This window comes from Chamaea fasciata, unplaced genomic scaffold, assembly GCF_029207755.1.
Source record: "Chamaea fasciata isolate MVZ Bird 193981 ecotype frontalis unplaced genomic scaffold, bChaFas1.0.hap1 SCAF_4, whole genome shotgun sequence".
NCBI lineage: Eukaryota > Metazoa > Chordata > Aves > Passeriformes > Sylviidae > Chamaea > Chamaea fasciata.
In genome coordinates, this window is record NW_027094089.1 from 73,797,483 (window position 1) to 73,808,561 (window position 11,079).

Consider the following 11,079-nt stretch of genomic DNA (forward strand, 5'->3'; position numbering starts at 1 on the left):
GGAATTGCTGTATGATCTGTGCATTAAAAATGCAACTTCTCAGGAGTGAGCTAAGCCAAAGTTTAGCAGCTTCCTCTGACTTGAGGGGCAGATTATTGACTATGGAAAATGTGAGATGCTATTTTTATTCTCATTGTGCTAGGAGTGATTTTAAAAGGAGCTCTTTTAATAGCTGTTTACTTTTTAGATGCAGTTCAAAGAAGAAGAATCTAGAGGCAGATTATCTTAACAGGATTATTAACTGTCAAGTCTTGAACTGATCTGTAAACCAAGTTAGTAACTAAACAAGAAGCAGGTATGGAAATGGATGAACTGAAGAGTATTTATTTATATAATTTTGTATGATATAGAAATAGACAGAGAAAGGGATTGATAGACATGAATAACCTGCATGGAAAACGTTGTTTGGTACCTGGAAGCCTCGTTCCAGCCTTTCTTCTGTCTGCCTCAGAATATATCACTTTCCTATCTAAGCACTCTTTTCATTTGGGGGATCAAACCAAATTTTTCCTTAACCTGTTTTGTAGTCATTCCTATTTTACAGAATTTGGATGAAAAGCTGACAAACTCAAGATCACACACCTGTCAATACTGGCAACCCTTGTTCCAAGTTCACCCTAATCTACTTGGTTAAGCTAATACTTCATTGCATTTTCCCTATTATTTCCATAGTTATTCTGACTCCGAATTAGTTTTGATTTACAGGTATTTTTCAACACAGAAGGTGGGATTAACTGCTTTAAAATTAGAGCCTTTCCACATTATTTAGGAATATGTTTCTGTGGCATTGAGGTAACTTCTTCCAAGTTACACAATAAGGTCACTGTGGCAACTACAGCAATGTATGGGAAAAGGTCGAAGTCCTGAGGCTGTGTTGTGTTTCCATAGAGTTTAAATTCCATGCAGCAGCCTCTCTTGATGGTGTCACTGGGAGTGCTGAGAGCTGACAAAGCAGGAGGGGATGGTGCTGGTTGGCTCCTCATAGGTGACACTCAGGCTGTGCTCAGTGTCTACGTCACTGGTGACGTGGGCAGGTGGTATGAAGTGACAGTCACTGAGCAGCAGTGCAGGGGTGACTTGCACCCCAAAGGTGCAGATTTACCAGTTATGCCTGTGGAGTAAAATAACTTCACTGGACTTTGTGACCTGTAGAAATATGTTTTATTCATACAGGAGTAAATAAAGTGACATTTCTCTCACAGCTAGATGTACAAATTAGGATATCTCTACATTAAACTAGAGCTGTGTTTTAAACACAAGAAGCATTTACTCAGTTTGGATCCTGAGTCATATGTATTTCAAAGAGGAGGAATAAATATATGTTTCAGTACAACATTTAATTCATAGAGGGAGTTCTACCCAAAGATGAGTGACCTCATCTGTAGTTGCATGAAAAGAAATCAGAACAGAGCCTCATTTTGTGGGGGTTTTTCTTCCACTTTGACAGAACAATTTATTACATAAGCATCCTTAGTGTTATGATAACTGTCTCCTTACTTTGCATTGTTTATAAAATAAGAGCTTTGGCTGTGAGATGTAATACATATTGTGGTAGAGTAATCACAAAATAATTGCATGTAAAGTGCTAGAAGAATCAATATCAGTTCTTATTTGCTATTTATTTAATATTTAAAAGCATGACTTGCTACTAAAGCCCAAGTTTTGCAAAGTACTCCATCACTGTTCATTGTGGGCTGGGGCTTGGACTGACCCTGTGGGGCCTGTCCAAAGGCAGACTGTGGGTCTAGTCCTGCTCTTCGCTGGACACAGTGCAAATTGGATTATGCCCCTTTTAAGAGACGTTTAATCAAAGTGGAACAAAAGTTTTCAGAAAAGTGTGTTATTTTTGTAATAGCAAACCATGTCATGTAAATTCAAACAATATAACTCAGGGGTTGGTATGGCATGGGCTGATGTGACAAAGTTTAGTGTCACAATCTAGAGTCCAGTCATACTTGGATGGGGGAAAAGTTGGGTCTTACCACTTAGTCCTGGGAATCCAAGCCTGGTAACCAGGCTGGTGTGGTTCTGGGGCTGTGCTCAGTCTAATGGCTCTAGGACATCTGTTTGCCTTAGATTTGCTGGGTGTGAAGGCCTTCACTTATTCCTAGGTAATGCACTCGCAAATGGTATCTGAAGTGGTCAGAAGTTCCAAGGAGATGCATCGTCTCTAAAGCCACATTCAGTAAGTCACCCCTGAGAATAATTTAAATCCCAGTTTTGAGGATTGAGCAGTAGCTGCTCTGTGCAGTGAGTTTGCAGAGGCACCCTGCAGATTTGGCTTTCCAATCAGACAGCAGCTCTCTCCTACTGTCCAGCAGGAGAAGTGTTCCTGCAGCTTCAGTTTAGGGGCTCTCCTGAGAGAGCTGTGGCTAGTCCTTACCCAGACAGGTGTGTTCCATAGTGTGTTTGATTAATCTGACTCAGTGGGTTTCCCACAGTACAGGTGTCTTTATGGCTGCAAGCCACTGATTTGGCCCAGTGCACTCAGTTTACATAAAGAAACTTCACCAAAGTCACTGGAATTGACAGAAACTGAGTGAATGTAATTTGTTCATGTTGGTTTATATCTTATTCCATCCTTCCATTGTGGCTTTCACCTTTGAGGGATGTGGCTCGAAAGTGAGAGTATACAGACATACTGTTCTGACTAATTCATTTTTAGAGCATGCCACTCCTTTAAAAGGGCAGTTTATATCTCTCAAAAGCTAATAACACAGCAGAAGGAGCTGGGATGGAATGGTAGGATGCCCGGGCGCTTCTGTGGAGACATACGGTGTGGCGGAGCCTATTCCCTTTCCTGCTTCACCTTCTGTGCCCTGGCTAGCAGCCTGAGACCTGGCTTGGGAGCAGTGGGGTGAAGCAGGAGGCTGGAGCATCCCGCCGCATCCCTACTCTGGGCACTGCAGCCGCTGCCGCTCTTCCCAGCGGGATCGGTGCCCCGGCTCCCTGCGGGCGCTCCGCGGGCGGCTGCGGCTCTCAGGCTCAAAGCCCTGGCGTTTATTTACTCTCCCCTAGTGATTCCCTCGCTGTGCTGATGTAACCAAGAGCCGTTGCATAATAACCTAGTCCTCAAAATTACTTTCTCTTTAGCTTTTGCCATGTGAAAGGAGTGGAGCCTGCAGTGCCAGCGGTGTCCAGAGCCAGAGCTGCTGGAACATCTGATTCCTTAGCCTCGGACTAGCAGCTCGTCAGACTTCTCACTCTGTTTAATAATGGGAAGTTCAGAAGTGTGTGCACACACTTTTGTATTAACTGAGCAGATAAAACCAACAATTTTCCAGACAGAGTTCATACTTTTGCTAGACTTTTGCATTTGTTTTTATTAACAGTATGGGTCTATAACCACAGTACTGCAGTAAATGTTTTTTATTTTAGGGAGTGACCTAAACAACAACAGCCTTTATGCAATTTTCCAGAGAAATGTTAAATAACAGCAAGGATTTCAGTGCTAAGTGGCACTTTGGGCTTTCTTTCAGATCTGAAGAATAGCTCTGTCAGACAGGAACAAATCTGCTAAAGCCAATGGAATTAGTTTGGTCTAAATAAGATTATAATTGGGCCGTTTTGTTTCTGCATTGCTCAAAAATAAATTCCAGTAAACAACTTGAGGTCAAGTCTCCTCCTAGCTATGCCAGAACTATGTTGAAGTAGGGGAAAGTTGCCCCAAATTCACACTGCCTGAGAGCCTACAGCATAAAAATGGTTGGACATATATCTGTGTTTCCTTGGTAGCCCTTTCAGAACTTGACTAGTAATGAACAGTTCTAGTCTCTTACTAGCATTACTGTTTTGCTGGTTTCTTTGGCTTCCTCGATGTCACTGCTGACACTCCTTCCCCTGCATTGTCCCAGGGTGGGAGATTTCACAGGCTGACCACAGCCAGTTTGAGGCTTTTGTTCTGTGTGTTGTGGAACTCTAATGCAGAGATGCTGCTCTGGTCCAAATTTGGATCTGAACTCCCTCAAAGCGTGGGGATATTTGGAGGATTGTTTTTGGTTTTAAACCCATACAATTTTCTTGTTCTTATACACAGTGTTAATTTTGGACTCACTCTATTAATAAACCTAATAGCAGTATAGCTGCTACTATAAACACATAATGATAAATACTTTTACTGATAGCCCAAGCCTGACATTCTGACTCTAATTAATCTGATTATGCTTAATAATAAATTGTAGTAATGCTTTTGACATATTTTTTATTTGGTGATGCTGCTAATCAGTTTGCTAAAGTGGCATTCACTGGGCTAGAGATTTACCTTGCTCGAAGGCAGTATTAATCCCTGGCCAAAGGATGACTACCTTTGTATTTCTGGAATCATCAAACTAACCTTTGTTTTTCTTTATTCTTTATAGTGCAGTGAGGTGGATTGAAAGAAATCAAATTATGGGAAACAGTCTGTCTACAGCATGAAAAATAGTTTTGGGGTAGGTCTTAGGTTTTTTTTTTGCTTTCTGAAGTCTTTGTTGAGTAAACAGCTGTGTGCTTAAAGCACAGAAATGAGAACTAAACTGAATGACCAGTGACCATTTGTTGCCACAAAGGCAGGCCTATGTTTGGAGGCAAATTTTCTCTAGCTAGGAAGGGTTAAAAATAGGAAGCTGATTTCCTTTCTGGTTTCCCAGAAGAATGTGTGTGTTTTGGCTCCAAAGAAGGCAGGGAGTAGACATAGAGCTTTTTCCTGTTTTCTGCAGGTATCCCACTTCACTCTTGCCTGATACCTATTTTCGTGGAATATGTTCTCCAAATTTGCCTTCTAGCATTGGTTTGCTCTGGAAGCTTGTCCAGCATCTTTTATGCTCTGGTGAGACAAGGCTTTGTGAGACCTGCAGGACTTGTGGGTGGTTGACTTTGGCCAATGTGAAATGATGGTTTCACATTCAGTGCCTTTGCTGAACTACCACTGATGCAAACTGCTTCCACAGAATAAGCCCAGTGTAAACTTATCTTAAAGGATTGAGGAAAAAAGTTGGTCTTTGGCAATGAAATGCTGTTTTTATTTTAGGCATCTCAATGTATGAGTGAGGAAGTAATCTGATTAGCACATTTGCTAGAGAAATGAACCAATGGGAAGGTGAAAATATTAATAAAAGATAGAGTTGATTTATACTCAAACTGGCCTTTAAATTTGCAATATATGCTGTAAGAACATGCTTATATAACCTCTATTTCTATTCATAAAGGTTTATGTGGGTCTATATTGAATTATGCATTTAAAATTAATCCACTGAGGCAGCCCACTGAGATGCCACTTCTCATTTAGTAACTGCATTAAGAACTTTGTGCTTCATTTAGAAACTGTGAGAAGCTTGCTTTGTGCTGTGGAGAGGAACTGGCCTGCCAGATTCAGACTGGCTATTATAGGGTCTTTAAAACAACCATCTCTCTGTCTCTGTCTTTCCAAGTTAACAGTAAAACTCTATTTTGACTTGTGTGACCTGACTCATGCAGCTTGGCTGAACCTGACAGACCCAACTGACTCATGTCAGATTCTTAGAAGGGATTGATGAAGATTTTCTTCCGGGGTTGGGAACAGCTGACTCTGCCTTTGCAAGGCTGTGGGGACCCAGAATGAACTGATGCACACATCAGGTTTTTTTAACCAACAGCTATAATTCAGATTTATTGATTGTTTTCTTTTTGTGTAGCTTTCCAATTCCTCAGACATTGCAAAAGGGTCAAGAGGTCTTCTAGATGGATTTTGCTCTAAGAAATCTTAGACTCTTAGTTTGTCTGATTTACATTCTTCAGAGTGCAATTATGCTGCAAAAATCGTATTGTGAGACTCTGTTTTGTGTCTGAATTAAACTTCTTTGGCTTAAAAATAAAAGCGTACCAGTTCTGCATATCCACACTGGTGAAAATACCGATTGACATATCTACAAAGCCTATCTTATTGATGACAAAAAAATTACTTGTGGGAATGAGTGCCTTTACTGACTTTGGACAAAACTGTTGTCTTCCTATTCTGCTTTTGGTTGTTACTATTATTAAGATATTGTTTGTGGCCTTAGTTTAAAAAACTTGTGAAACACCTGGCAAGACTCAGGTTATATTTCTCATTCTGGGAACTGTGCTCATACTGCTAAAATATTCAAGTGTCTTCTGAATAATTAAGAAGTTAAATCTGTGAATACTGACACTGAAGAAGTTTTCTCTCAGACAGCATTGTGTATCTTCTCTTCCATATTTCCCACCGCGTTGTTCCCTGTCCCTTGTATCCTCCACTCCACCTTGCAGATAGTCCAGAGCCACCCGGAAGTTCACCACCTTCTCTCTGTGTGCATCTGCATGTTGGATGATTGGCTGGCAGGTTGATATTTGAAAGGAGGTGGTAGAAATATATATTTTAAAAAATGGTTAAAAGCCACCTTGTTAAAGCTTCTCAGAGATGATGGACATGCAGGAGCATATTGTAAGTGAAGTTCTGTATAAACCCAGGCTAAAAGTATAAATATTTGTAAGAAGAATATTCTCTCATTTTTACATTGTCTCCCTTTACCAAACGTGTTTTGTTTGCGGCTTTATTTTTGTGTGACAGAATTAATATATGTGATTTACTAGAGGGAAGCTAAGTTGAAAAAAGGGATTTTTATGTAAGTACAGAAAGTGCTTATTCCCCTGATCATTTTTATCTGCTACAGGATTAAATTCCATAGTCTAGATTCAGCTGCTACAAAAAATTTGTCTCGCATGTGTGACTGTGCTCTACTGGATGAAGGTTTCATTGCTGCAGGGTATCATGCAGCCAGTCCCAGAGAGGACTTCAACCCCTTCAGGGTAGATACTTTAAGTAAAATGCAGTAGGTAAGGTAAATAACATCTATATATAATAGACATTATTTTAAAACAGTCTAGCTTTTGACAGATACATGACAAAATGAAGACTGAAATCCTCAAAGTTATTTAGGTGTCTCATTAATACAATGGAGAACTGGATGTCTGAATATTTAGGGACCTGAAGTTCAATCAGAAAATAATGAACGTTTTGAGGAAAGTATTATCAAAGATTAAAATAGACTATAAACATCTTCCTTTAAGTCTCACCATTTTCAGGACACTTTGCAGGTTTATTTGTGTTTAAAATAACAGTAAGATCATAAAATTAAACGTTCATTTTGATATGTGAAAAGCAACTGGTTGCATAACTGTCAAGTTATGAAACCCATATTTTTGTCCTCTGCATTCTGAACATCTGTGGCCTATATTTAATTGTAGTTTTCATCTTCAGTTTGAAGAAACAATGTTTAGCCTGAAGACAAAAGTGATCTGTGTAGTGAAATCAGCTAAATAGTGTGGCTGAGTCTCACTTGCTAATGGAAAAGGCATTTTTATACATGTTCTAACTTAGAAATTTTATTCATTTGATAGTTTAAATACAGTTAAACCTACTCTGCTATTCTGAACGATGTGAAGAACGAAAGTATTAAGACACGGAGGAATTGCACATCAAGAGGAACAGGTGCATAAGGATAGAAACATGGGGCCATATTGCAGCATCAATTTTTAAGCAGAAATCTGTACTGATTCCAGTAGGAAGTAATTCTGGTAAAATATTGATGAAATGATGTGATTTGACCCATGGGCAGGAAATAAGGAAATGTGCAAAGTAAAGCAAGCCAGTAGAAGTAGGGAAAATAATATGAAATGAAGAAACAAAAGAAATGAGCAACTTCAGAAGTAATACTCCTGAAAAGTCTGGAGAATGATATAGAAAGAAAGTTTTACCTAGGGTGACAACACGATAATGTGATCACCTTCCCCTCAGCAGTCCATACAGCCAGATGCTTCAGCCCAGACTTGCAGCTGTGGCCTGTGCTTTGCAGTTGGTCCTTATAAGGGACTGGATTAGGTTTCTGTTTCAGTCAGCCTCCTTTTTTTGACATGTAATTCAAATACAAATGCTAATCTGCATTTGTGACTCAGAAATCTCTAAGTGACATCCTTACCAAAGAAAGAAAAGATGGAGCCTTCATATGTTTGAAGGATGCTCCTTTATTTTTAAAATGCAGGTAGTCAAGAGTTTCTGAGATGTTTGTGGTCGGTTTACTTCCACATTATTGTAGGTGTTAAATTCAAGGTCTCCATAGGATTCTTAGCCCATGTCTGAGCTGCAAATCAAGCTGTCTGCAAGTATACACTGCTGAAAACAAAGCAGGTTAGGGTTAGGAAGCTTTAATTTTATAACAAATTCTGCTGCTAGATGTAAATCTCAGCTTTCCCAGGTGCAATCTTGAGGAGAGATCTTGAGGTAAAACTACAGTTTTCTCTGAACACAATATGATTTATTTCCACAGAGGTAAGGACTTCTAAACTCCAGTTTCTGCCTGCACATCTCAGGAAATAGCTAGTTGGTTTGTCTGGCTTGGGATGGGCTGTTCAATAATGAGGTCTTGTTCATAGCCAGGGCATTGAGCCTTATCGACAAGGTGTTCCAGTTAACTGAATTGAAGGTGGAAGTATTACCATCTGCTATTAAAATGTAGCTTCTTATATTCTGCCAGAGACATAATAAGCATTTTGAGAGTTTTCTAACATATTGCCATTCATTTCCCCACATTGGATCTGTAGATTGAAAAGAACACAAAAAAGGAACCCTCAAACATACGCCAATAACACATGCATATTTATGCAGCCAGTAGTTCCCTTGTTTAAGAAAGATACTCAAAGAATTAAATTTCATAATTTTCTGAAATAGCAAGGACATTTAAAGAGCATCTGTGGATTAGTCTGACTAAGTTTGTTCTGTGAACTTCTTGAAAAGAAAACAGATTCTTCCTAGGTATTGCGACAAATTGTTCCCAGCACTTCAGCTTAATACAGTAAATGAAAATTCAGAGGAAGAACACAATATTGGATGAACCTGCTTCAGAACATTGGCTCAGGCCACAAAGCAAGTAATTAACAAGCTGAATGAAGCATTTAAGCCCACGCCTTATCATTTATGTAACTAACCTTTGAGTTTTGGACGCACTGGTATGCTGCAGTGAAGCCTACACAGTGTTTCTTTTATGTGTGTGTATTGAGCAAATGGGAAATGCATACCCTGCCATTTGTTTTTCACATTTTCAGCACTTATCAGAGTTCTCTGGCTGAGTGATCTTATATTGCAAAAATGTACGCCTCTTGCTCCTTTTTTCTGTAGTGCAGTATGAATCTAGACAAGCCTCAGCCTTGTTGTGTGTGGGGGGATGTATTCTACTTCTAAGGGTGCTTATGAGCTTGTTTAAAGCATCATTAGTAGCACTAGAAAAGAATTAATTGAATGGCACTTTTCACCAAAGAAGTGAGCAACAAAAAGAGTGAAGGGATTCTGCAAAATCCTTGTTTGTTGAGGCAGCCTTCAAAAACAGCTTTGAAAACAAATCAGGAATGTTGTGAACCAATGAGGTCTCAAAAGATGTAGTTTCCATCCTTGTCACACATCTGTTTTTCCCATCCTGAGAAATACTGGGCATGTTAGGAATGCTGAGGCTGCTGATGACAACATTAGTTTCCTACAGAGCTTGTGAGATAGAAGTGGAGTGTAACATCACCTCTGCACTTGGGAAATGAGTCATTTTGCTTATTAATGCTCTCACTTTTGTCTCTTCCTCCTGTTCTTTTCTCTATCACTTTATAACCAGACCTATTTGAAACTCTTATGAGACAAACACCACTTCTCCTTGGCGGGAGGAAAATAAAATAGCATACTTAACATGGTTATATAACACACTGCTATGCATGCCTAAAATGAGGTCATTTTGATTAATATATTTATCTGGTGTGCAGCTGTAACAGGACATGTAATTGTGATTAAAAGACCACCATTTTCATTAGTCTTGCAATAGCCTTTGGTTTTTGTAACTAATATCCCTGAATCTGATGGGAGTTAGTTGCTGGTTATGTCATAATTTGTGCCCTTGAGCTATGGTCCTAGCCTTCCAAACCTTAGAAAATCATTGTAGTGTGGAAGCACAATTTCCTTCTTCTCCTCTTTCCTCTGTCAGAAGTTAGGTAAGAATTCCACACTAATCGTTAGAAGTCAGATTACTTATTAGTCAATATTAGTCAATATTAGAAGTCATCTAGCAACATACACATACAAGGAGGAAAGAGAATGGGGCAAACTGTGGAATTCCTAAAGTTGGAAATGCTGCTGGATGATGGAGAAAGTAAAAAGATGAGTGATAAAGGCAGTTACAGTGAGCCAGGAGAAAAAGTGGAGCAGCATGCTGCAAATGTCTCTAGTATCATCTGTGGGAAAGAGAGAACCGGTAGAATCTGCTTTTGGAATACAAGCAGATGTATTTTTCTTTTGGGATGTTGAACTGCCATTCTTCAAAGTTCTGACGCATCCGGTTCTATTTCGGTGTGATGACTCTTAACTAGACACGTTAGGCGGCTGCTGCTCAGAAGCCAGCATTTAAAAACACTGTTTTTCTGTTCGACTCTTTCTGGCAAAAAGCTCGTTATTCAAGTACTTGCTCTAACCTTTAGTTACCCTGGTTGCATAACTGGAAAGCAGCATCCCACCATGCACTTCTGTGACCCAGTTGTGCCTTTCCAGTAGTGACTTTATGAGTTATGAAAGGTGTGTCTGCCACATTGCTACAGAAACGTTTACTCTACTGACCCTGATTTCCTTAATATTATATAGTCATTGTTCACTAAGGAGTAAAAAACAATGTAAAAGCATGTGGAAAAAAACCACCTGATTCCACAAGGTTGAAAATCCCTGTGTTATGCCCTTTAGCTTTGAGAGTGTTTGGACTTCTCATTGATTAAAAAAAAAAATAATAAAAAAAATTAATACTTGTAGAACCAATTTTAAAATCATTAATGCTTCAGTAATCTTTCAAAATGAATTTTAGATGGTACATTCAGTACTAATAGTCACAGTACAAATCATTGACTCATCCAAGGAAGGGAAGAGCCTGAATAACAATTGCTTTGTTGAACTGATTTGCAGTCTAAATTGATGTGCAGCTTTCACATTTTCTAGACTGTCTGCAGACTTGCTAAAATTCTTCCACATTATCGTATCATCTATTGCCCTGTATTCTACTCATGATAAAACCTCCCTGTGGATGAGAA